Here is a 25,271-nt window from a genome sequence, read left to right on the forward strand (position 1 = left end):
TCGCCAAATTTCTGGCCAAAAACCTTTCACATCGACTTTCCCAAATCTCAGTACCCTGTATATCAAATTTCGAGTCTGTAGACTAAAAATTGACAGAGTTATTGCGTAGGGAAATGTACACAGACACACACGTTCACTTATATATATATATATATATATGGAAGTTTTAGAAGCCAAAAACAATGAGAAGAAAGACCGGAATCATGAAATTAAAGAAAAGAAAAACAAACAAGTAGACGGGTATGTTTGAGTAGAGAAATGTCTAACTGTTTATTCGCCATTTCTCTACTCAAACATACCCGTCTACTTGTTTGTTTTTCTTTTCTTTACTTTCATGATTCCGGTCTTTCTTCGCATTGTTTTTGGCTTCTAAAACTTCCATATATTCCTTTACCAACAATGTTTCAGCAAACTACTACCTACTCATATATATATATATATATATATATATATATATATATATATATATACCTCTATCTCTGATTAAAAAAACAAAACATTTTAGCACCAACCTACTACATATAAAAAGACTGTAGCAATGTAAAATACCAGGGCATTGAAGGGATGTGACGTATGGACAAAAACAGGCAAACGACTTATTGTTTAGTATAACTGGGATGGTAAATTTACCATTCTGATCATACTAAACACTAAGTCTATATTTGCTGATTGATTGATTGATTTGTGAATCTATGGTCTCCCCTTGCCAAACTTACGCAAGAAACACTCGTCTAATTGAAAACACTATCAATGATTTCATCCAGTCTTTATCTGTGCCTAAACCTAAACGTAGATTCTATGAACAAAGCTTCTTCCCTAGAACTGCACACCTATGGAACTCTCTTCCATTTGCCTGCTTTCTGGCTGACTATATTATAGTCCTCTTCAAGTCCAATGTAAACAAATCTTGATGAGCCGTCCCCCTTAAGTAATCCAATTTGCCAACTTTCCATTAACAATTACTACAACATTGTCCCATTGACCACTGTACTCTTATTAACCGTTATCCTTGAGTGGCCTCTGGCCTTGATAGGCGATGACTCCTTTGAAAAAAAAAAAAAGAAAAAAAAAGAGTTATGCAATCAACAAGATCTTCCTTCGTTTATCTGTTTTTATTCATATGTCACATCACTTCGATACCCTTACATATTTGTTTACCATCAATGCTTCAAGCAAACTATCTTTTCGTTATAAATGACACACACGCACATATAATGTAATCCATACGTGTGCACATATAAATAAATGGTGATATACACACAGGAGTATAGATACCAACGCATATAACTCGTATAAGACACCTAATCATCTGAATTGATACAACAGATCACACACTAACCAAGGCTCCCATGCCCCGAAAAGCAGTCAAAGATTTAATCTGATCAACACCAGCATTAGATGATAATTTTAGGGGCAGGAGGCACACATTTGTAACCCTTAACTTTGGGAGAAAAAAAACAAACTGATTTGGTCCTTCTGTAAAGAGGGTTACATGAGTAATATGGTGTTAAGTTCCCTTGCAAATACAAACAACCTTTTGCTCTTTACATGTCAGGGAGGTCTTACGTTTGCGTTTTGGGGCAGGTGGGCAGAGGTGGTGAGCCAAACTGACATTCTGATGTACAAAGGAAAGGGTACCACTGCCCACTCAGCATCTACCCACAGACGTGTATCATCATCATCATCATCATCATGGATACGAATTTTTATACAAATTATCTTTACTAGCAAAAATATATGCAACCTACAGATGCAAATATCCAGATGAACCTAACATGGTTGAAATAGACATCTATGAAAATTTTCTTCATAAAAAAAAAAAAAAAAAAAAAAAAATGAAAAAATAAAAATTTTGAAACAATAAATTTTTGTCGCATATAAGTATGTTTGTGGCAGATCGAATTCTTGGAACGTATGCGAATGACACTTGGAATGAACATGTATCACCGTCACATTTCCGGAGTTCCGCACTGTCTATTGTGATATTCCTAAGTTTTATGCATTCTCTAATTAGCTTAGTAGCTTTTGTCTATTGCTAACGGTTTTATGACCATGGATTGTAAACATAAAAATAATAAAAAATTAAATAAAAAAACAAATATAAATAATGAAAAATAAATTTAAAAAAAAATGGAAACCAATATTGGAGAGAGGATGATGGTCGTAAACTTTAAATGTGATCATTCTTATTTTTCATACTTTTCCCCTTTTATTTCCCAAAACTTCTCATTCATGAAGCATTACCGTGAGACTACTTCCCTGCGGACTACAACATGGTCGTCTTCAAATACAATGTCAACAAATACTTATCATAAACCGCCCTTATAAAAGTAATCCAATTTTGTTCATTCCATTTATAATCCTCTCATGATATTATTCATCATTCAACACATTGATGTAAGCATATTCAAATTCTCTGATCCTTTGTGGGATCACATTTTTATAAAGTTTCATAAAATATTGCTTGTAGAGTAAAAAAAGAATAACAGTTGCCAATAAACTATAAACAAGGGAATATTGATATGACTTAGAGTTCACCTTCATAATACGTAGGTAGATTCTAGCCTTGATCTGAGCGGAAAAATAACATGGCAGGTTCTCGACTGAACTCCGATCTATTGTCCCTTGTAAAATTTGTCTTCTACAACGACTGAAAAGAACTTTCCTTTCTTCGTCTGTATGTATGTATCATCAAACGAAATTCTGATGAACAGAGTTCCTTTCCCAAACATTCTCATCTGTGGAACACATTACCACAGTGATTTGTCTCTGCCGACTACAACATGTCCATCTTCACCACAAATGTCAAAAAATACTTGTAAACTTTCTTCATAAGTAATCAAATTTTGTTTACATTATATACATCATTTTCAATCCTCTCATAATATTCTTCATCGTTCAACTGGCAATTTATTTTAGCTCAATCCTTATTCTAGAACGGTTTTTGGCTTTAAGAGGAAACCCTTTATTAAGCATTATTATAGCGGATTAGTTTGATGGAACCTTATAAGTGATTTTTGGAAATAAACATAGACCGAATGTGTTGATTTAAAAAATGAACCACATTTTGGTGCTAAGGAATAATATTTGCACAAATATTCACAATCTTGTAATTATAAAAACGATTTTTGAATTCTGAACCCTCATCGATGAGACCGATTAAACATATCTTGATTTTTTTTATGACAAAAAATATAATTTAATATGGTTGAAACAATTGTTTCAGATTAAATGTTTTAAACTATAACTGATTGTATTCGTTGATATAGCTATCTACAATTATATAAATGCAACTTTGTGTGTGTGTGTGTGTGTGTGGGGGGGGTTGTGAGAGAGAGAGTTTCTTATAGACTCTGAAACAGCCGAACAGATTTTCTTTAAAATTTAAAAAACTGTAGTCTATAAGTCTGGGAGTGATCTTAGTTAAGTCTCAGAATACCCTCGATAATTACTGATACTCGATAATCGAAAGTGTTAATTTAATTTTGTATGACGTGGTCTGTGGATTCAAACTCCGCACGTAAATTTCTTACTTTTTTTTTCATTAACTGCAAAGAATTTTATAAGACTTGAAAATTTACTTTTTTTTTTTTTTTTTTTTTGCATGACGTGGTCCGTTGGTTCAACCACCACATGTAAATTTCTTCATGTTTTTTTTTGTTAACTTGAAAGAAGTTTATATAAAATAATTTTATTTAAAAAAAACCCAAAAAAACAGTAAGTTCTCTAGAGTGCAATGTAGAATAACATTTTGAACTAATTTACTGCATGGAGGCATGTGAAGCTTCCTCCCGGGCGATTTCACAGATTTCGATGACAATAAAAATATAGGAGTGTGAAATATTCGTTGATCATCATTCAATCCTGGCCTGCTAGTAAGAAATAAAGAGGAGTATTCAAGATCAAATTAAACTTTATTAAATCATCAAATCAAAGAGGAAAAATACATCGGGCCATAGTATTTGGAAGCCTAATGCTTCTCATCAGAGGAGGAGAAAAATAGTCAGGTTTATATATGCAAAAAAAATTATACATTTTAAATATATATATATTTTTCGCTTACTATTTTATTTACTATATTTTGTTTGCATTTTTTTCAATGTACTTTGTATCTTTTTTTTTTATTATTTTTTTTTTTTATTATTTTTTTTTAGGTCTCTCCCGATGTACCTTCCTTGGTATCTAATATAATAAAGTCGTATTCCTGTCTGTTTGTTCAGAATTTGATTAAAATGTGCAAAAGCTACACTGGTTCACAAATTAATTTTCATACTAAAAACGAACATGTGAACACTTCCACTATATATATATATATATATATATATATATAAACTATTTAGTCAAATGAAATCTCCATTCAAGCAGTAACCTCATTTGCATATTACATTCAGAAACTCTATTTTAATAATTAGCTCCGTGTTATTAATTGTTTGTTGTAATAGAATTCCTTTGATTATTCTCTTTAGAAATATTATTTAAAGTTGATTTATTTAATTTACTTTTTAATTTATATTTAATTTATTTTCAATTATTATTAGCAGACAACAGTTGCCTTTAAAAACGTGAGTTTATTCAAGCTGTGAGAGTTATTTCCCTTTTAATATTCATAGACGAAAATAGATATTTTATGCTTCTATAAATCCATTTTCAAGAAAATCGTAAGTTAAGATAATCGCTGTATCTTAAATAGTATGTAACTAAACCCTCGGCCCGCCTATATGTTTCAACCTAGCAAAACTGGATACATACGGCTAGTCTTCTATACGTTTTTATGAATTTTATTTTTTTTTTCTCTATTTCTACTATTCTTTTTGCTTCTATATGGTGTGTCTTTATGCCAGTATTTTGTATATATATATATATATATATATATATATATATCTGGCTATTTTTCTCCTCTTCTGGTGAGAAGCAGAAGGTTTCGAAATGCCATGGCCTAAAGAGTTGTTTTCCTTATTCATTTGATGATTTAATAAAGTTTTATTTAACTTTCAATTCTCAACCTTTAGTTCCTTATTCATGGCTCCACTTATGTGTAAAGCTTTGTTAATTATTTTATAGGTTTTTGTGTAAAGATTTTATCTCATATTTATCAATTTTATTTATTACATGTACACACACGTATGTATATATATATATATATATATATGTATGGAGAGAACTTGAATGTCTACTGGACACTATCCTCTAGTGTCTAAGGTCTCTCTGTACAGGGGTTTGCCAGAACAACCTCGCATGAGGATACTTTTTTCATAGAAGTAAATCCTGACCAAATATCCAAAAATCACATAGTATTCGCATCCCAAATAAGATCTCCTCACTATGGCTAACTCACATTAACTTTTACGAGGAATGGTGCACTTTCTCCAAACAATGTTACCTCAAGTAACTACACGAAGCTGGATACTCCACCAAACTAGATAAATTCTTGTCCTGGAAGTATCCTCATTAGTATGACTAAATATTTAAAATCACATAGTATTCGCATCCCAAATAAGATCTCACTATGTGAGGAGATCTTATTTGGGCTACGAATACTAACCCACATTAGCTTTTACGAGGAATGGTGCATCTTCTCCAAGTGATGTTACCTCAAGTAAGTGCACGAAGCTGGATACTCCACTAGACTAGATAAATTCTTATCCTGGAATCCAGTAAGACCAAGAGACCAAAATGAAAGATATACTAGAAGATATGAAAATGGTTAATTGGGGAAAGGAAATTATGTTCTCAATTTCTTTACTAGTTCAGTGTTTGAGAGATAAAGAACTTTAATGGAACATTCGAATATCTATGTATCTCATATAGAGTTCAAGTGTTAGCCCCAGGTTGTGGGCCCCTTGATTTCTGAGAACTTCGACTGAAGTAAAATAAAACAAAACAGATATATTATTTATGATACTCATATTTAAAAAAAGTATTCAATTATTTTATGGAGGAATAATGCCACATTGCTAAGTGGAAATCTTTATTTGCTTCAGAGTGCTCTATCTATACCATAGACTCTCAACCTGGGGGCCATGGCCCCCAAGGGGGCCATGGCAATAATTTAGGGGGGGGCCATGGTGGAATTTTCTTTTTTAATTGATTAAGTTGACAATAAAATTTTGTTACCTACATAATATTGTTACGAATGTGTGTGTACGTGTGTATGTATGTATGTGTGTATGTATGTGGGAGAGAGGTGATCGAATTATCTCAGTGTGGCCTTGGATATCAGCACGTAAACATGTGGGTATAATTGATTCTGAACCATACTGTATACTGTTTTACTTATTTTGTTCGACAATTATAAATGCGGTCGCTGTTTTCGTGTGTGAAATATTTGTGCACTTCCTTTATTATTTTCTTATTTTTTGGTATCATTGTATTCATGCTCATTCCCTACTCAGGTATTCCTGCTTTTTTTTTTTTTTTAGTGCTAATATTGATGTGACTCGCTATTCTTCTCATAATTTCAATTGGGGCAGTGCTTGTCAAAGGAGGTGTGTTCTTGCTGTAGAAAGTACATTTCAGCTTGCTAGGTTGAGTGTGAATGTTTATCATCTTTACTCTCTCTGTGTATGTTTGTGTATGACTGTGTGTGTGCTTAATGTGTGAGTCCATGGATGTATTATGTATGTGGATATTTGTGTGTTTGTCATTTTATCACTTGTCCTATTTATCTGTCCTTCATTATCATTCTTTTGTCTTATCACTTAATGTTTGTTCTGATGGTCTGTCTTCTTTATTTTCCCTAGATTTGCGATGGCTACTAGTGTTACTAAGAAGCGGAAGTACAGTGAAGAGTACATTAGCTACGGATTTACATCAATTCTCGCTGATGGCATCGAGAAACCTCAGTGTGTACTGTGCTTCAAAGTGTTGGGGAACGATTCTATGAGGCCTAGTAAGTTGAAGCATCATTTGCAGACCATCCATCCACAGTATGCTGAAAAAGACCCCGATTTCTTCAGGCGCCATGAAAGTAGTTTCGGAAAACAGAAACTGGATGCAACTGGTGCTTTCCAACAACAGACCTCAAGTGTAGTTGAGGCATCATACGAGGTTGCCCTTGAAATAGCGAAGCAAAAGAAGCCCCACATAATTGGTGAAACCTTAATTAAGCCATGTACTTTAAAGATGGTCAAGCGTGTTCTTGGAGATGCAAATGAACGTAAAATTCAACAAATTTCCTTGTCAAACGACACAGTGAAGCGGAGAATTAATGAAATGTCAGATGACATAAAGGAAAAAGTGATACAGGAGATCAAATCGTCTCCAGCTGGTATGTTTGCAATACAACTGGATGAGTCAACGGATGTGAGTTCGTGTGCACAGCTACTCGTGTTTGTTAGGTATATTTTCTTGTGTGATATCAAGGAAGAATATCTGTTATGTACACAGCTTGAGACCACCACAACAGCTGAAGATGTGATGGAAAAGCTATCTTCTTTCTTCAAAGCTAACAGGATCCCATGGGAAAATTGTTGTGGAGTCTGTACAGACGGGGCTCCAGCGATGCTGGGATCAAAATCAGGGTTCCAGAAGCGTGTCAAGGAAGTAGCTCCGAATGCCAAGGGGGTTCATTGTATGATCCATCGTTTTGCACTGGTGTCGAAAAGCCTCCCTGATGAACTTTGCAAGATCCTGGAGGCAGTGGTCAAATGCGTCAACTTTGTAAAAGCTGGAGCTCTGAACTCTCGCCTTTTCCAGAACCTCTGTAGAGACATGGATTCGGAGCATGAAGCTCTCCTCTTTTACTCCAAAGTGTGCTGGCTTTCCAAGGGCAATGTTGTGAATCGAGTGTTTGAACTTCGGGGGGAGCTAAAATTGTTCCTGGAAATGCAAGGGAAAGATGATCTGTTGAGTCACTTCAATGAGGTTTTGTGGGAGCCACGTCTTGCATATTTAGCAGATATATTTGAGCAGCTAAATAGGTTGAATCTGAAACTACAGGGCAAGGAAAGAAATGTGTTTCACTTGATGGACTGTCTTCGTGGATTTCTTGCCAAGCTCCAGAATTGGCAAAGGAAAGTCGGTGCCGGGAATGTTGCCATGTTTGAAAACCTTTCAGCTGTCCTTGACGAGAATGAAGAAGATAGTCTGCTTGACCCATTACTTAAAACTGAAATCACCCAGCATCTGAGATCCTTGGAAAGTGAACTTAATATGTACTTCCCAGAATTCGAGGAGGAAGAAGGGAAGTTGGTAAGGAATCCATTCTCTGGCACTCTTGATATTACTACCATTCCCAGTGATGTTCAGGACGAGTTCCTTGATCTCAAACATGATTCTGCTGCCAAAGATCTCTATGAAGAAAAATCTCTGAATGTATTCTGGTGTTCGATGCATCAGTCATATCCAAAAGTCAGTGAGATTGCACTTCGACTACTCTTGCCTTTTTCAACTACCTATTTATGTGAGTCTGGTTTCTCCACCCTTCTACAAATCAAGAATAAGAGCCGCAACCGATTGGATGTGGACCCCGACATGAGATGTGCATTGTCAGTGACACAACCTCGGATTCGTCAACTGACTGAAAAGAAACAATATCAGCCTTCCCACTGATGTGTGATAAAGTATGCAGAGGTTAATTGAACTTTCTCCCATCCAAATCAAATTTGCTATTGTCTGCTAGTCTTTTGTAGTCTAGTGATGTAAGTTAAGCATATCACAGAAATCTATCAATATAAGATAATTATGACTGTAAACTTTGTAATAAAGCAAGGGTGTTCTCTTCATCAACATTTTATTTATTCTTTTTTTTCTGTGCCTTTTTTGGCAGGGTGGGATTTGGGAGAAAAATGAAGGGGAGCCACACGAATGTTGAGAATTCATGAAGGGGGGAATGGAGTGAAAAAGGTTGAGAACCACTGATCTATACAGAAGCTATATATTTAAAATATAGTTATCCACAGGCACTTCTCCCTCCTCCTCCGTTAGGTCTCAACGACTCTTTAGTGCAGCTAAATCTAGTGAAATTTGTAACGGAGACCTGAGTGACTATGTCCGGCATGCTATCAACTGAGCCAAGACCCTTTTAATAATAGTGGGAAAAATTGTATAGCACTATAAATGAGGCGTCAATAACTAATTTTATACACACACATATCTACTATTACATAAAAGGAACTGTGTGTACGTGTATGCATGCAAGTTCGTTCCTTATAGACTCCTAAATGGCTGGGCAGATTTTTTTTTTTTTAAATTTCACACAAATATACTAAATGTGCCTGGCAGTGTTCTTAGATAGATTTGGTATCGGAATGTCTTCAATAAGTATCGATAATCGAAAAAAAAAAAAAAAAAAAAAAAAAAAAAAAATCACTGAAATAAGGAACAAGCGATTTTCACTAAAGTTAACGCCTTATAAAACCTAACACCATAAATGCATGTGAGAAGTTTTATTACCGTACAAACAGAAAGGCCAGGCATATAAAAAAATCAACAGTAGGTTCTTTGATATGACAGGTGCGCATTAGAAATGAAAGTTTCTGTTTAGACTACAGCTGAACCATGATACTTGACTTTTGTATTTTAAACGTTAATTCAAACCATTATATATAAAATTTTATAAAATCAATAGTAAGTTCTCTACAGTGCAATATAAACTACAATGTATTGTGGACTACGTCACTGCAGGGAGCCATGTGAAGCTTCCTTCCGGTGCACAACAGTGGGTTCTTAAGTAGAGCAGGCAATTAAACGATTTGCTTGAAAAATGGTCGCTTTCACCGATTTTGATGACAATAAAATATGGGAGGGTGAGATATTCCGTAATCCTCATTCAATCCCGGGCTACGTCGCGTCTTCCTGCTAATATATATTGTGAGACAACTTGACTGCCTACTAGACACAACGTTCAAGTGTCTTGTTGGTCTGGTCATAAGAAAGAATTTAAAGTTAGATTTTAGTTGTGGTTTAAATGTTAGTACGAAAACACATAATATACGTTCCTGCTCGATGGAGGTTTTAGTCCCGTCCCTGACCGCTTTTGAAGATCACTAGAATCTTATTGTAGCGCAGGAAAAAATGGATATCAAGATACCATCAACCATGTGAGTGAAATAAAACATTTTAAACGTAACTGTTTGTTATTTCTTTATTCCTGAGCGTACTAGCTGACCTGAGAGCAAAGTACTTCAAACCTAAGTGTGACAGACTGACGAAAATACTATTTCAAGACTAATTGTGACAGACTGACGAAAAGGAGAACCTTGCTTTCTTTACGCTTTCTTCAAATTCCATGAGCGATGTTTCTGACAGTTTAACACTTATCATTGGTTAATTTTTTTTTTTTTTTTTTTTTTTTTTACCTTTAGGTAGTATATTTTTGTTATTTTTTTTTTTTTTAGCTCCTTACTTTTAAGTGGTTTCATATCTAGTCTGGAGTGATTTAATAGAAATTTTTCAAACAAATTTTACTATACAAAAATATCAACTGCTTTTTTTTTTCACAAATCTGATAAAAATGGCAATCTATAAAAAGAAATCTTTTTTTACTGACGAATGATGATCCAGCATTTTATCACAGACCAACCATTCCTAAAATAATTCCCAGCTGATATTAAAATAATTTTATGTCAAGGATGGCAGATATCAAAGAAAAAACCCAAAAATAGACAGATTTTAGGCATGGTTGTAGCCACTAGTAATGGGACGATCTCAATATTTTTCCTGGATTCCGATACAATTCTTTTCTAAATTCCCGATTTCGATACTCTCTTTTTTTTTTCTTTTTTTTACTGTAGAAACACGTAATATTTGCATATATTATATTACACACTTGTGTGGGGGAGAGTGAATTTTATTGGTTGTTTAAAATCAATAAATATTTATCATTTTATATTCAGTACTACCAATGGAAAATTAAATCTTAAAAGAAAATAAAGAATAAAAACAATCATTTTTGGTATCAGAGAATGGACATAATTTCTTTTTTCGATTCTGATTCCCTCCAAATTTCTGATTTTATGATACCATTACCGATTCCGTGCTATCAACACTAATAGTCACGCTGACACACTTGTTACAATTAGTTAAGCAAAGTTAAGTCTGGGCAGTACTAAATGGGTAACCATTTGGAAAGTTCAGGTGCTGTAATAAAAATCATGTCAAAATTCAAATTGATCTACAAATAGATTGCATGCAAAAATGTGTATATTAAGCAACGTCGAGCCTGGCCAGTACTAAATGAGTGACCATTTCGAAAGCCCAGCTGTTGTATGCAATAAAAATCATGTCAAAATTCAAATTGATCTTCAGATCAATCATTCAAAAACATACAGGATTTCAACATACAATGTCCCAACGAGGATTGATATGCTGTATAAATCTGTACTTCTAAAAAAAAAAAAAAAAAAAAAAATTTGTGTGTGTATTGATATTCATATTAAAAATTCTTTTTTTTTCTATTTATTTAAAAAGAAAATACAATTTTCTTATATATGGATTGTGGGATTTCATTCACTAACAAAAGATCTAGCTAATTTGCATGTTCTTTTAAACATTCATTTTAATTAATTCCCCATTAGTTTTTCCGGTTTTCTTATGGGATGGTCATCTTTACTTAACTATTACATGTAATTATATTCATGCAGATATTCTACATAATTTATACTTGCATAATGTTTGCGTAAAACTGTCATAGTAAACATTAAACTCTTTCCATATATATTTATGGATGCATATATATTTTGTTTAAAATATTTTGCCTCCCAAACTCCTAGGTTTTGGTCTACAGACATGAAACTTCATATATACGGTATTTGAACTCCTGCAAAACTTTATATTTGGGTTTTAGCCGGCAAAAATTAGTACAAAAGTGAAAATTAAAAAAAAAAAATGAAATTTGCCGGATGAAGGTCAAACGACGACATTACGATTATGCATGCATAACATAATATCTACTAATTCATGTTTTAATTTTTAGCCTTGCAGCTTAGATGTCTTCGTAGCTCAGTCAGTAATGGCAGAGGAAAAAATAAATCATAAGCTAAATGTTTTGATTTCGATTCTCGGTGGTGGTGCACAAGTAATTTTTTTTTTTTAAACTTTCCAACCATTACTATATATTGGGTCCAATATAATATAATAAATACGAAATCTGCATTAATCAGAACATCATATTTAAGTGAATTTTACGACCGGGCAATGCCTTGCTAGCACAAGATATAGTAGTGGTCATTTCAGTATATATAATAAATAAAAGAGAAACATTTTATACACTCATCATGCCATGCAGTTTAAGGTCCGTTTTACGTGGTTGCGTGCAATGGATGATTGTTTTTAGAAATTTGCTTCCAAACTAACCTATCTCTGGCCGGGTCTTTATCTTTTTATCTACAGTGGTATAGTGGATACTAGTGCCAACAGTAGACTCAGACTGCCGTGTTTCATATTCTGTCGGAGTTGCTGCATCAGTTTCGGTTTTAGGACGATTCCAATATTTTTCCCCGATTCTGTTACCATTACCGATTCCGTGCTAAATTCCCGATTCCGATTTTTTTTTTTTTTTTTATAAATCTCTAATTATTTAACTATAAGATTGTTATTTTCCTCGATTTTCATAAAAACTACGTGTTAAATATGCAGATATTTTCCTAAACGTCAAAATACACTTGTGGAAGATGATCTATCGATTTTTACGTTCACTGGTATTTTAAAATCAATAATTATTTATTATTTTATCATTATTACCAACAAGGGAAGATTTTACTTGGCTGAAGGTTTTATCACTAAGTGTTTTCTTTTACTAGAAAGCTGAAAAGTTCAGTTAAGATCTTGGTGGATTGGTTTACCATCCTTGAGTGAAGTTCCCAAATAAATAAAAATAAATATGTCTTTCCAGACTGAAAGAAGGGAGGGAGTATGAATCTTGATGAGTAACAATTAGTGATCGGATAATTCTAATATTTTACTTGATTCCAATACAATTCCAGATTCCGATTCTTTATAAATCTCTAAATATTTAACTATAAAGTTATTTTTCCAATTACCGTAAAAAATATACGTAAAATGTGCAGATATTTTCTCAAACACAAAAATACTCTTGTGGGGATTAGCTACTGATTTTAGTTTTACTGATAGTCTACAAATCAATATTTATTATTTTATCATGATTACCAGCCATGGAAGATTTTACTTAAAAAACAAAAACAAAAAAAACAAAAACATTTTGGCATCGGAAATTAGGAATCAATTTTTCCGATTCCGATACCTCCAAATCTTTTCCGATTCCAACTGATCACCCCAACACTATTCGGTAGTAATGTTTAGTTGAGAGGTAGTTTGAAGTGGTGATATAATTGCAGATGTCCTTTACTTCATTGTTAACGGTTACCGTCATCTTCCCTGTTGCTATAATAATCAAGGCAGCGACAACATAAAAAATATTTACTCTGGGTGGCATTATTTTCTTGTTTATTTTGTTTATTTATTTTACAGCAAGTTCATCTACATTGTTGGATTATTTCAGTCATCCTTCATAAGGGAGTTCAAAGAATTTTTTTTTTATAATTTTTTTAAAAAGGCCGTTCGCTTTGAAGCCTAACACTCAAGAGACGGGATCTCTGTATTTTTTGCCATGTCATATGCTGAAACATAGCTCTAATTTTAATTTTCAAATGGAAATTTCTGCTTAATCTAACCTTATGTGGAAATTTCCGTTTTTAACACACGTGTTTCAATATTAATACACAAGCATTGGAATTTGTCTTGAAATTAGATTTAAAAAAATAAAACGAGTTAAGCAAAGCAGAATAGTTGGTGTCCTAGTCTTATTTTAGGATGCTGATTTCAGGTAAGATAGTTATTTTCAATAATTATGCATAAACACTTAACTATCTGTATAACATTTTCGATGTAATTTGTCTTTGTTTCTAAGAACGTCCCCATGAAAAGAAGTGATACAGAGATATAGGGGCTAATATTAACCGCAGTTAAATTGTTTTAAAAGAAATTAACAGCGAAGATTCAAATAAAGTAATGAAAAGGAGGAAATAAAAAAGACTGGAATAAAGTGAAGAGGAGGAGGATGGGGGGAAGACTGGAATAAAACGAGGACGAGGAAAAGGAAGAGGAAAGAAAGACTGGAATAAAGCAAGGAGGAGGAGGAAAGAAAAAAGACTGGAATAAAGCAAGGAGGAGGAGGAGAAAAGAAAAAAGACTGGAATAAAGCAAGGAGGAGAAGGAGGAGGAGGAGGAGGAAAGAAAAAAGACTGGAATAAAGCAAGGAGGAGGAGGAGGAAAGAAAAAAGACTGGAATAAAGCAAGGAGGAGGAGGAGGAAAGAAAAAAGACTGGAATAAAGCAAGGAGGAGGAGGAGGAAAGAAAAAAGACTGGAATAAAGCAAGGAGGAGGAGGAGGAAAGAAAAAAGACTGGAATAAAGCAAGGAGGAGGAGGAGGAGGAAAGAAAAAAGACTGGAATAAAGCAAGGAGGAGGAGGAGGAGGAAAGAAAAAAAGACTGGAATAAAGCAAGGAGGAGGATGAGAAAGAAAAAAGACTGGAATAAAGCAAGGAGGAGGAGGAGGAAAGAAAAAAGACTGGAATAAAGCAAGGAGGAGGAGGAGGAAAGAAAAAAGACTGGAATAAAGCAAGGAGGAGGAGGAGGAGGAAAGAAAAAAGACTGGAATAAAGCAAGGAGGAGGAGGAAAGAAAAAAGACTGGAATAAAGCAAGGAGGAGGAGGAGGAGGAAAGAAAAAAGACTGGAATAAAGCAAGGAGGAGGAGGAAAGAAAAAAGACTGGAATAAAGCAAGGAGGAGGAGGAGGAAAGAAAAAAGACTGGAATAAAGCAAGGAGGAGGAGGAGGAAAGAAAAAAGACTGGAATAAAGCAAGGAGGAGGAGGAGGAAAGAAAAAAGACTGGAATAAAGCAAGGAGGAGGAGGAGGAAAGAAAAAAGACTGGAATAAAGCAAGGAGGAGGAGGAGGAAAGAAAAAAGACTGGAATAAAGCAAGGAGGAGGAGGAGGAAAGAAAAAAGACTGGAATAAAGCAAGGAGGAGGAGGATGAGAAAGAAAAAAGACTGGAATAAAGCAAGGAGGAGGAGGAGGATGAGAAAGAAAAAAGACTGGAATAAAGCAATGAGGAGGAGGAGGATGAGAAAAAAAAAAGACTGGAATAAAGCAAGGAGGAGGAGGAGGATGAGAAAGAAAAAAGACTGGAATAAAACGAGGAGGAGGAAAGAAGAGAGACAGGGAGGGAGCAAAAATGAGGAGGAAAGAAGAGAGGGAGAAAGCGGGACGAGGAGGAAAGAAGAGAAGGAAAGAGTGATGGGGAGGGAAGACGAGTGATGGGGAGGGGAGGGAAGACGGGAGGGGGAGGGAAGAAGAGTGATGGGGAGGGGGAGGGAAGACGGGAGGGGGAGGGAAGAAGAGTGATGGGGAGGGGGAGGGAAGAAGAGTGATGGGGAGGGGGAGGGAAGAAGAGTGATGGGGAGGGGGAGGGAAGAAGAGTGATAGGGAGGGGGAGGGAAGAATGGGGAGGCGGAGGGAAGAATGGGGAGGGGGAGGCGGAGGGAAGAATGGGGAGGGGGAGGGAAGAATGGGGAGGGGTGCACAGTGATAGGGAGGGGAAGGAGGGTGATAAGGAGGGTGATGGGGAGGGGGAGGGAACGATAGTGATAAGGAGGGGGAAGGAAGAGAGAGGGAGGGAAGAGGAAGGGAAACGAGGTTGGGTGAGAAAGAAAAACAAATTTATAATTTAATCTTTACTTTTTAAAACAAAGCTGGCTTTGCAAACTCACTTTTCTTAGTTTAAACAATCTAACCAGACACAATTGATGCTCCAACGGGACATATTTCTTTCTCTATTTAATTTATTTTTATAGATAAAAGTACGACTATTTGTAAACCTTACCTTTTAGACACATTTGTTATTTTCTAGCTTGCTTCCCCCTCCCCGTACACACAGATACACGAAAACAATTTTAGTATGTAAAGTAAATGTACTTAACAGGGCTTGAACTCGTAACCTCCTGAATAATAAAACGCAGCATCATCCACCCCAACGACTCATCTTTAAAAAAAGGTGTCAATAAACTATTAGAGATCTCCCCCTCCCTCACACTATACCCTTTTAAAATTAAATGAGCTCATTTAATTAGTTTATTCCCTTTAAATCAAAGGGAAGCTTCAAAGTTCTCAATGACCTTCGGGTCAACATGACCAGACATTTTTTTTGTTTTTTAATTAGTCAGAAAAATGTAAATTGGATTTTTAATGTCTCACATTGAACTGCTGAGCAAACAAACTGCATTTAAAGGGGAAATGACTGATGACTTGCGAATTCAAATCCCTTGGCTTATTTTGGTGTTTTTTTATTTTATTTTTTTGTTGTTGTTTTTTTTAATTTTATTTTATTTATTTATTTAAAAGGTGTGCAAACGACCTGAACAAACACTGACGTGATTTAAATGGAAGGTTCTTCTTATCAAAGGGCAGGAGTTAAATAGTTTCAAGAGTCAGTGTGGGCGAAGTGGTTGGAACCATAGATCAGGATTTCTGACTCAGAAAGTATAAGGTCAGATACATGAGGTGCCTTCAATAAGTTTCCAGACTTTTTTGTACAAGCATTTAAAATTGTCATAGACTTGAAAATTCAGTATGTTGTTATTATATATCTTATGAGATGACTGACCAATTTTTATGATTTCAGGTTCAAATAAACAGCTACAACAGAACTTGGAATACACCCTACTAAAGCCCCACTGTCACAGCTGGTGAATTTCAAAAATGCCATTTCGACGTGAGAACACTTTAGAAGAACGATATGCAATAAAATTCTGTTTTAAACGTTAAAAAAATGACACAGAAACGTATGGAATGCTTCAGACTGCTTTTGGACCATCTTGCATGAATCGAACATGTTTTTAAGTGGCATAAGAGATTCAAGGAAGGCAGAGAGTTTGTGAGGGATGATAAGAGATGTGGGAGGAGTAAGGAAGTTAGAACACCAGAGTTGATTGGCTAAATAAAGAATTTTGTAGATAAGGACTGTTGTGTGTCTATAGAGACAATAAGTGCACAGTTTGGTGTCAGAATTTGGTGGGAACTGTACACACAATTTGCGAGGAACTGAAGATGTGGAAGATTTGTGTGAAGTTTGTCCCAAGGGTGCTCAGAACAAATCATAGAGTATTTGACCAAGATAGGCATCAAGACTTACTCTCCTTATAATCCAGACCTTGCTACCTGTGACTTTTGGTTATTCCTTAAGCTCAAGTAAAACCTTAGAGGCTGTCGTTATGAGACAATTGAGGAGATAAAAGAGACTGCGATGAGGATCATTGACGCAATCACACAAGAGGACTTTCATGAAGCCTTCCAGAAGTTGTTTGAACAGTACAAGTGCATTGCAGCCCGAGGAGATTACTTTGAAGGGGGCTAGAGTTTCATGCGTATACTATCAATAAAAGTGCCTATCCGACAAAAAAAGCTGGAAACTTACTGCAGGCACCTCGTACAATGGCATAATCACGTTGACACACTGGTTCCTGTTAGATCACCAAAGTTAAGTAACGTTGAGCCTGGTTAGTATTAAAATAGGTGACTATTTTGGAATATCAAGTGCTGTATGTGCTTTCCACTCATCTCGGTATCAAGCAGTGCTGACTCAGGAGAGGAGTGGTTAGGGATTGCACAACTCTTGCTTCACAATTCAGCGCATATCATCCATCATTTAATTAGGGTAATCAGATGGTCCTCATAGTTCCAATGAACAAACATCAATAAGGTCCTAGAATTGCAAAATATATCTGACTGACTTCTTATTTTAAAGTTTTCCAATATTCAGTAAGAATTGGAATTTTATTTAAAAAAAAAAAAAAAATTTTTTAAATAAAAAAATGGCCGACTCTTAGGATTCTTATAAATCCGAGTGACTTTTCCAAAACATCCGAATCCAGAATCACTATCACGGACCGGTAGAGTCTGCAATTTTACAGACGACCATATATGATTTAGTGTGACGTTAAACAAACTTTAATCTTAATAGGTTTAATTTAATTAAAGGAAAAATCAACCCTAATTCGGTTATTCAATAGCAAAACGCAATAAAAGGCTAATCACATTTTTTTTTCTTATTCACTGGGGTTGCTAACATCTGTAAGTGAAAATAATGCTCTTGTTGATTTATTTCGAATGAATCATAATTTATTGTTGGTATTTGTCCCCCGCTCACCGATATATTTCTAGTAGAAATCTTTCTAGTGTGGCAGCTCTCCATATTTGGGAGCCGTATACCCGGCTTGCCTTGTACTCGAATAGAGAGAAGTATATTTTAACATCTGCTATTATAAACATGACGAAGACAGCAACTCTTCACTTAATTCAAGCTGACAGTTTGTTAACAAAAAGCTAAGTAAGTGAAAAGTTCATGACATGAGATTCTGAAAAAGTTAAAATTCAGAACAATCTCTTGTAATATATATATTATATATATGTAACTACTTCATTTACTCACATAAAATTAATATACGAAAGTATAAATTTATGCGTAAACTTTAAGTATTTACTTCAAAAGTGCTCAATACGTAGGTAGAGCTAGTTAGTAATTTATAAAAAATATATATTTTATAACTTACTATATATATATGGCATAATCACGTTGACACACCGGTTCTCGTCAGATCACCAAAGTTAAACAGCGTTGAGCCTGGCTAGTACCAGATGGGTGACCATTCGGGAATTCTAGGCACTGTATGTGCTCTCCGCTCATCTCAGCATTGTTTCCAATCGTCCTGTACCTCAACTTGCCACTGGTATTAAAATTAACAATGTTGACTCGGGAGAGGCGTGGTTGGAGACCGTGCAACTCTTGCCACACATATTTCACACGCAGGTACCCTTACAGTGGGTATCCATAGTCTGTTAAGATTGAAGGAAGCCACAATATATAAATATATATCTATTTCTGTAGAAATATATTTTTCTTATTATATATCAATCCTTATATTAGAAGCTCAATGTGAATACAGAACAATATATAGAATAAATGACAAAAATTTTATATTCCAAAGTACATGATGTTGACAATTTTTTATTTTATTCCTTTACATCAATTGATCCGTACAATTCCTGTTTCGTAGCACACAATCAATAACTTAATTATTATATCAATCAGTGAATTTATTATGCCCTTAATTCATCAGAAGAAATAGCAAAAATCAATCCAACAAAAGGAACTAAAATGTGATACGACATGGTGAGAATCCGAAAATTTGGAAGAGAAGCTGCAGTTACCTTTATATTTTCAATTACGCCATCTTGGATTTTAATCAAACAAAGTCATTGAATCGTCCTCATATTAACCATTTAATTAATTTATGACTCTTCTGACAAAATATACTATTTAATAACTACTATATTTATTAATTTTATTAATTCTCATTTATGTCTACCTACTTCCGATAATTTCACCAAAATATACGTCACAAATTACAGATTAATATACATGTCCTTACATACGAAACTAAAACTAATTTACCGAAAAAAAGGAAAATCCAACTATACGTACTAACAATCTCAATCTATGAATCTACTACCTAAATTTTCTATTTAATAATTATTACATTTATTATTTCTAAATTACTAAGTGGCTGCTATTTTAATTTTTATGTTTAATTTCAAATATTAATAACTACATTTTATTTCAGTACTTAATTTATATTTTTATTTCCTGATTGTTTTATTTAATGATAGCATTTTCTCGCCATAAATGTTTATTATATCTACCAAGTTGATTGCATAAACTGATTAGGAAATTGTATTCATTGTTAGTGCGTGAGAGGTGAATTTATCACCATACTTTTCCTTTAAATAACACGCCAGTTGGACTTTATTAAATACAATACTTCATAATTTTTTTTTTTTTTTTAAACGGAGAGTAGAGAACGCTTTGTGGATGTGTTATCGGCAGCTCCCATTACTCTCGCTTCTCTTTATTTGTCTCAGTCCTCATTTTTTTAATGAGTGATTTTTCTGAAAAAGGGAGTAGAAAAAGCTGTATTCTAGGTTGGCAGTATTTTGCATGAAAAGTCGACAGAGATGGTGGAAATTTTCTGTTTCTATGTCTATCCTTGTAGCCAGGTCACTAGTAAGGGTGCTGGAGGTAAACGTTTTATCTGGGCTGACGTTATCCACCTGAGAGTCAGATATCTGAGAAAATTGACCAAGTTCTATCAGCTTATCCTTCAGCTAACATTCACGTATGTGGAGACTTAATGTTCACAATGTGGAATGGTTGACCCACTCAAACAAGACCAATGATGAGGGGAGGTTCTGTCATGATTTCTCCATTGCTTATGACCTTACTCAGATTGTTCACGAACCCACCCGTATCCCAGACAATGACGGCCAGTATGCAAGTCTCCTAGACCTCTTTCTCACAACTTGCCCTGTATCAATTGAGATAAAAATGAAATGTAATAAATCTTCAGACGAACCTCTCCATCGTACAGTATATCAATACACTATGGCTGACTGGGATAGCTTCCGTACATTTATATTGAATCTACCTCTGCGTTCCATGTTTAAAAAGGATGTGTCCTCTATAGTATCAAACCTGACGGAATAGTTAATTGTAGGTATAGATCGTTTCATACCCTCGAAAAAGTTCCAGCAAAAACCTAACAGCCAGCCATGGTTCTCTCCAGAATGTGCTGCTGCTATTGCGCACAGAAATCACTTTTTCCACTACTTCCAACGTAATAGATGTATGGAAACTAAAGCCGCTTTCAGGACTGCCAGCAACCATTGTAAGAAAGTAATAAAGAACGCAAGAGAGCTATATGCTCAGTCCGTCATGTCCAAAGTAGCCGAGCAGCGGCTTGGTGACCACCAGTTTTGGCAAATAGCAAACAGAATCCTGAACAGAAGTGTGTGCTCTATCCCAACTATCATCAATGGACCCGAGTTAATCTCGTCAGCATCAGACAAAGCCAAACTCTTTGCCAAGAACTTTGCAGCTAATTCTACCCTTTGCAACCAAGGCCGCCAACCCCCAATATTTCCTCCTGTATCAGAAAACATGCTATGTGATGTTGCCAAGCTAATCAAAAACCTTGACTCCAGTAAAACAACCGGCCCTGACGGTATTCCAATTATAGTACTCAAAATACTTCAACCTGAACTAGCGCCCATACTTATAAAACTCTTTAAACGTTGTCTTAAGGAGAATTGCTTCCCATCACCCTGGAAAATCTCATCAGTGTGCCCTGTATTTAAGAAGTCAGGTGATCATTCATCCCCCTCTCAGTACAGGCCAATAAGTCTCCTGTGCGTCATGAGTAAGTTGCTGGAATCTGTGTTAAATACAGAAGTAATCAAGCATCTCAGCAAAAATGACCTTCTTAGTGACACACAATATGGTTTCCGTTCTGCTAGATCTACAGCAGATGTGTTTACAGTTATATCTCATAGGATTAGCGAATCTCTCAATAGAGGCAACCTTTCTAGGACAATTGCTCTTAACATAACAAAGGCCTTTGATAGGGTATGGCATAAAGGTTTACTTCACAAGATCTCCAGCTATGGTATAGCTGGAAATGTCTTCTCAATTATTAAATCATTTCTCTCTGATAGGTTCATAAGAGTAGTTGTTGACGAACAGAAATCAGAAGCTCTCGGTATTAATGCTGGAGTCCCTCAGGCGTCCATCCTGGGCCCAACTCTTTTCCTGATCTACATTAATGATCTTCCAAATCACATCCTTACATCATTCGTAGACATTTATGCTGATGACACTACCATCTATGGTAGCACATCTAAGACAGTAAACGATCAAGTTCTCTCCGATTCTCTCTCCTCTGATCTTGATCACGTTGCACAATGGGGAAAGGAGTGGCTGGTTACTTTTAATGCATCTAAAAACCAAGCTTCTTTCTTTACATCATCAACGTTTTGATCCCCAGCTGGCATCAATTAAAATGAATGGCTCTGGTTTTGGGGAGGCCTCAAGTTTTGACAAGCTTCTGGGCTTGACCGTTACTCCTGATCTTAAATGGAATACATACATCAAATTTGTTGCCAAGGTCGCTGGAAAAATGGTCAGATCCTTCTATCGATCCAGTAGATATCTCACTGCTGATGCAATTCTCTATCTATATAAGAGCCAAGTATGTCGAAGGATGGAATACTGTTGCCACATATGGGCAGGAGCAGCTAGAAAGGACTTGTCCTGCCTTGATAGGGTTCAAAATAGACTTTGTGGCCTGGTGGGAGATGTCCTTTTCTCTTCGCTGCAACCTGTTTCTCAGAAGAGATATGCGAGTTTTTCTCTGCTTTATCATTATTTTCATGGAAAGTGTTCGACTGAGCTTCAATCTATGGTCCCTCCTCACCAAACTTTCACAAGAAACACTCGCCTACCTGAAAACACTATCAATAATTCCCTCCACTCTTTATCTGTGCCTAAACCTAAACGTAGATTCCATGATCAAAGCTTTTTTCTTAGAACTGCACGCCTGTGGGATTGTCTTTCATTTTCTTGCTTTCCACTGTCTATAATATGGTTGTCTTTAAGTCCAACGTGAACAAGTGTCTGATGAGCAGTTACACTTAAGTTAATAAATTTACCGAACTTCCATTATTATCGATTACCATATTGTCTTTTTGACTACTGTACACTCTTTAACACTTATCCTTGAGTGGCCTCTCGGCCTTGATAAGTGGTGACGCCTATGTAAAAAAAAAAAAACGTTATGCATGCCTACTTATTGAAATAATATCAACAAAACTATATTAATAAATTTATAAACTACCATATACATGTACGAAATATATATATAAGATGTTTCGTTACATGCCGCACTTAATTTTCAGCACAGTGGTCCTGCCAATAATGATGCTGACAGAGAACTTGAAGATGTGTAGAGATCGACTACTACTATAACTTGGTTTGTTTTTCTTTCATCTTTCCATATATGTATATATATATATATATATATATATATAATGGTTAAAACGAAACTAAGCAAAAATTCTTTCAACCAATAAACAACCACTTTCCACCCAATCACACACTACACAAAATATTTAATAAAAACACAATTAAACTTAGCTACAGCTGCACTGATGACCTAGAACAAATAATCAAGAAACACAATAGAAAAATACTTAAGATGAGAACACAAATAACACCAGTAGAAATAATTATAACTGCACCAACAAATCCCAATGCCCACTTAATCAACAATGCCTACAAACAGAAGTAGTCTATAAAGCCACAATTGCACCTGAAGAAAACCCAAATGACAAAAAATACTATATTGGCCTGGCAGGCACCTCCTTTAAAGATATGGTTAGAGTACATAAATGCTCCTTTACAAACCCTAAACACCCTAACAAAACCTCACTAACCTCCCAATATCTAGATCTAATCCAAAATAACCTTACACCAACCATTGCGTAGGAAATCTTTAAAGAATCTAACGTATGTAAATCTTTAGACTCCCCATGCCTCCTCTGCTTGAACGAAAAACTTTATATTCAGTTTTAAAGATAGAGACAAATTACTAAAAAAAAAAAAACATGAAACCACCATAAATTGCCGGCACTACAAATCCCACCTCCTTAGCAATTATACACCTTTCTGAAACATCCCCTAGACAACATCCTCTTTAGAACCGCTGAATAATACACACAATACACCCATCTACCGCAGACACTCAACTACTGTAACATCAACACAACCAAACCCCCTTACTCAACCCACCCCATATCCTATATTACCATACCCATTTACACATTCATCTACCCATGAATCCTACTACCCCCAACCCAGTTACAACTAAAACTCCCCAAATTTATATGAATGTACATACGTGGCAACTTATAGACATCTGTATGTATATATATATGTATTTTTTGTAGATATGCCAGAAACACTTATATTTAACGTACCTACTTACTTGTCTATGTGCGTGCATGTATCTTCACGTGTATGTGTTTGCGCGGGCATGATTGGACCTATGTATGTATCCCTGTCTGTGTTTACGTTTATTCCTCTATATACTTCTGCTGCTTTATTTTTCTTTTCTTTTTTTAAAATTTTTTCGCTTGAAACAAATACATTTTTTATTATTAGAATGGCTCTACACTCGAGAAGAAAACAATATAAAAATGTATTTAACTTTCGACATTGTTATCAAATTTATAAATAAAAACCTTAAATGCATAGGTAATATATACCATGTTATCAGCATCTTCATGATAAACGCTCTAATGAGGCGCTCTCGGCCGGCTTCAGCTGTCATCTTGTTGAGCAGAATGAGAACTGCTTTTCTCCGAGGTCAAATCTATAACAGGAAAGAAGCGAATGTTTTCAGATATCTTATCGTATGGAGTTCATGAACTCAGTGCATGGATTGAAATTGTTAGCTTGAACATCTTTACACAAAGATCTCCACATGCCAGCAAGGTATGCATCGTTAAGTGTACCTGCGTCTAGCTTATTCAAGACTTACACACCAAAAAGAATTTCATCACAGTCACGCATCTTAAGTTTTCAGGCCTTGCATTAATATTTAACATTAATTCAATAAAATTATATTCTCATAAAAAAATCTAAGGTATCAGATGTACCCATAACTTGTTGGGTCACAGCCACTATCATTTCATTCTATTTTGATTTCGTTAAAAAAAAATTGTAATATAATTTATTTTTTTAAAACTTTTTGGTTATAGTCAAGATTTTCTGCTCTTTTTTCAGAGTCCGGTGTCTGCTGCCCATTTTTCTGGATAATTAGTCATAGTTAAAGCGGACAAGAAATCCCTTCTTAACATAGGGGAAAAGGAGGGAGGTCTTTCACGTTATCCAAGAGAAAGATAATCATTAATCAGAATGGACCATATCTTGCTTGATACCGTCGTCCCGTCTGTGGAGCAAAAACGAGATGTCAAAAAGAGCAGACAAACTTTACTATAACACAAAAATTCACCTATCGTGTGACATTTCTTGCATAAGTAAAAATAACGAGTCTCTATTTTATTATTTTTATTATTCTTTATTAGAAATAAAGAGACTTGTTATTTTTCATCAATTTACATACGTGTTTGTAGTCTGTACAGACACAAATACATAAATTAGATGACGAAAAGAGAACCACTCTTTCTTTAATTGCTCAGAGACACTAAAGAGCATCCTATATTTTTACAAAAACATCAAGAATTATTAGAATGGTCGAATCAATAGAGTGAAAGGAACGAGAGGAATTCATAGTTTAGGGAGATGTGAAAATTGTTCAGTTTGCTAATTAAAACAATTTTTTTAAACATAACTCAATCCCAA

General features: G+C 35.1%; 1 protein-coding gene and 1 pseudogene across 1 annotated transcript in view; one reads left to right on the forward strand and one right to left on the reverse strand.

Moving 5' to 3' along the window:
* LOC145293879 (uncharacterized) overlaps positions 1-25,271 on the reverse strand; it is a 414,014-nt gene that overhangs the window by 28,418 nt on the left and 360,325 nt on the right. The gene's annotated exons all lie outside the window — the stretch shown is intronic.
* LOC145294281 (5S ribosomal RNA) lies at positions 18,573-18,689 on the forward strand (annotated as a pseudogene).

This window comes from Euprymna scolopes, chromosome 15 (genome assembly GCF_053919585.1).
Source record: "Euprymna scolopes isolate OS-2025 chromosome 15, ASM5391958v1, whole genome shotgun sequence".
Taxonomy (NCBI): domain Eukaryota; kingdom Metazoa; phylum Mollusca; class Cephalopoda; order Sepiida; family Sepiolidae; genus Euprymna; species Euprymna scolopes.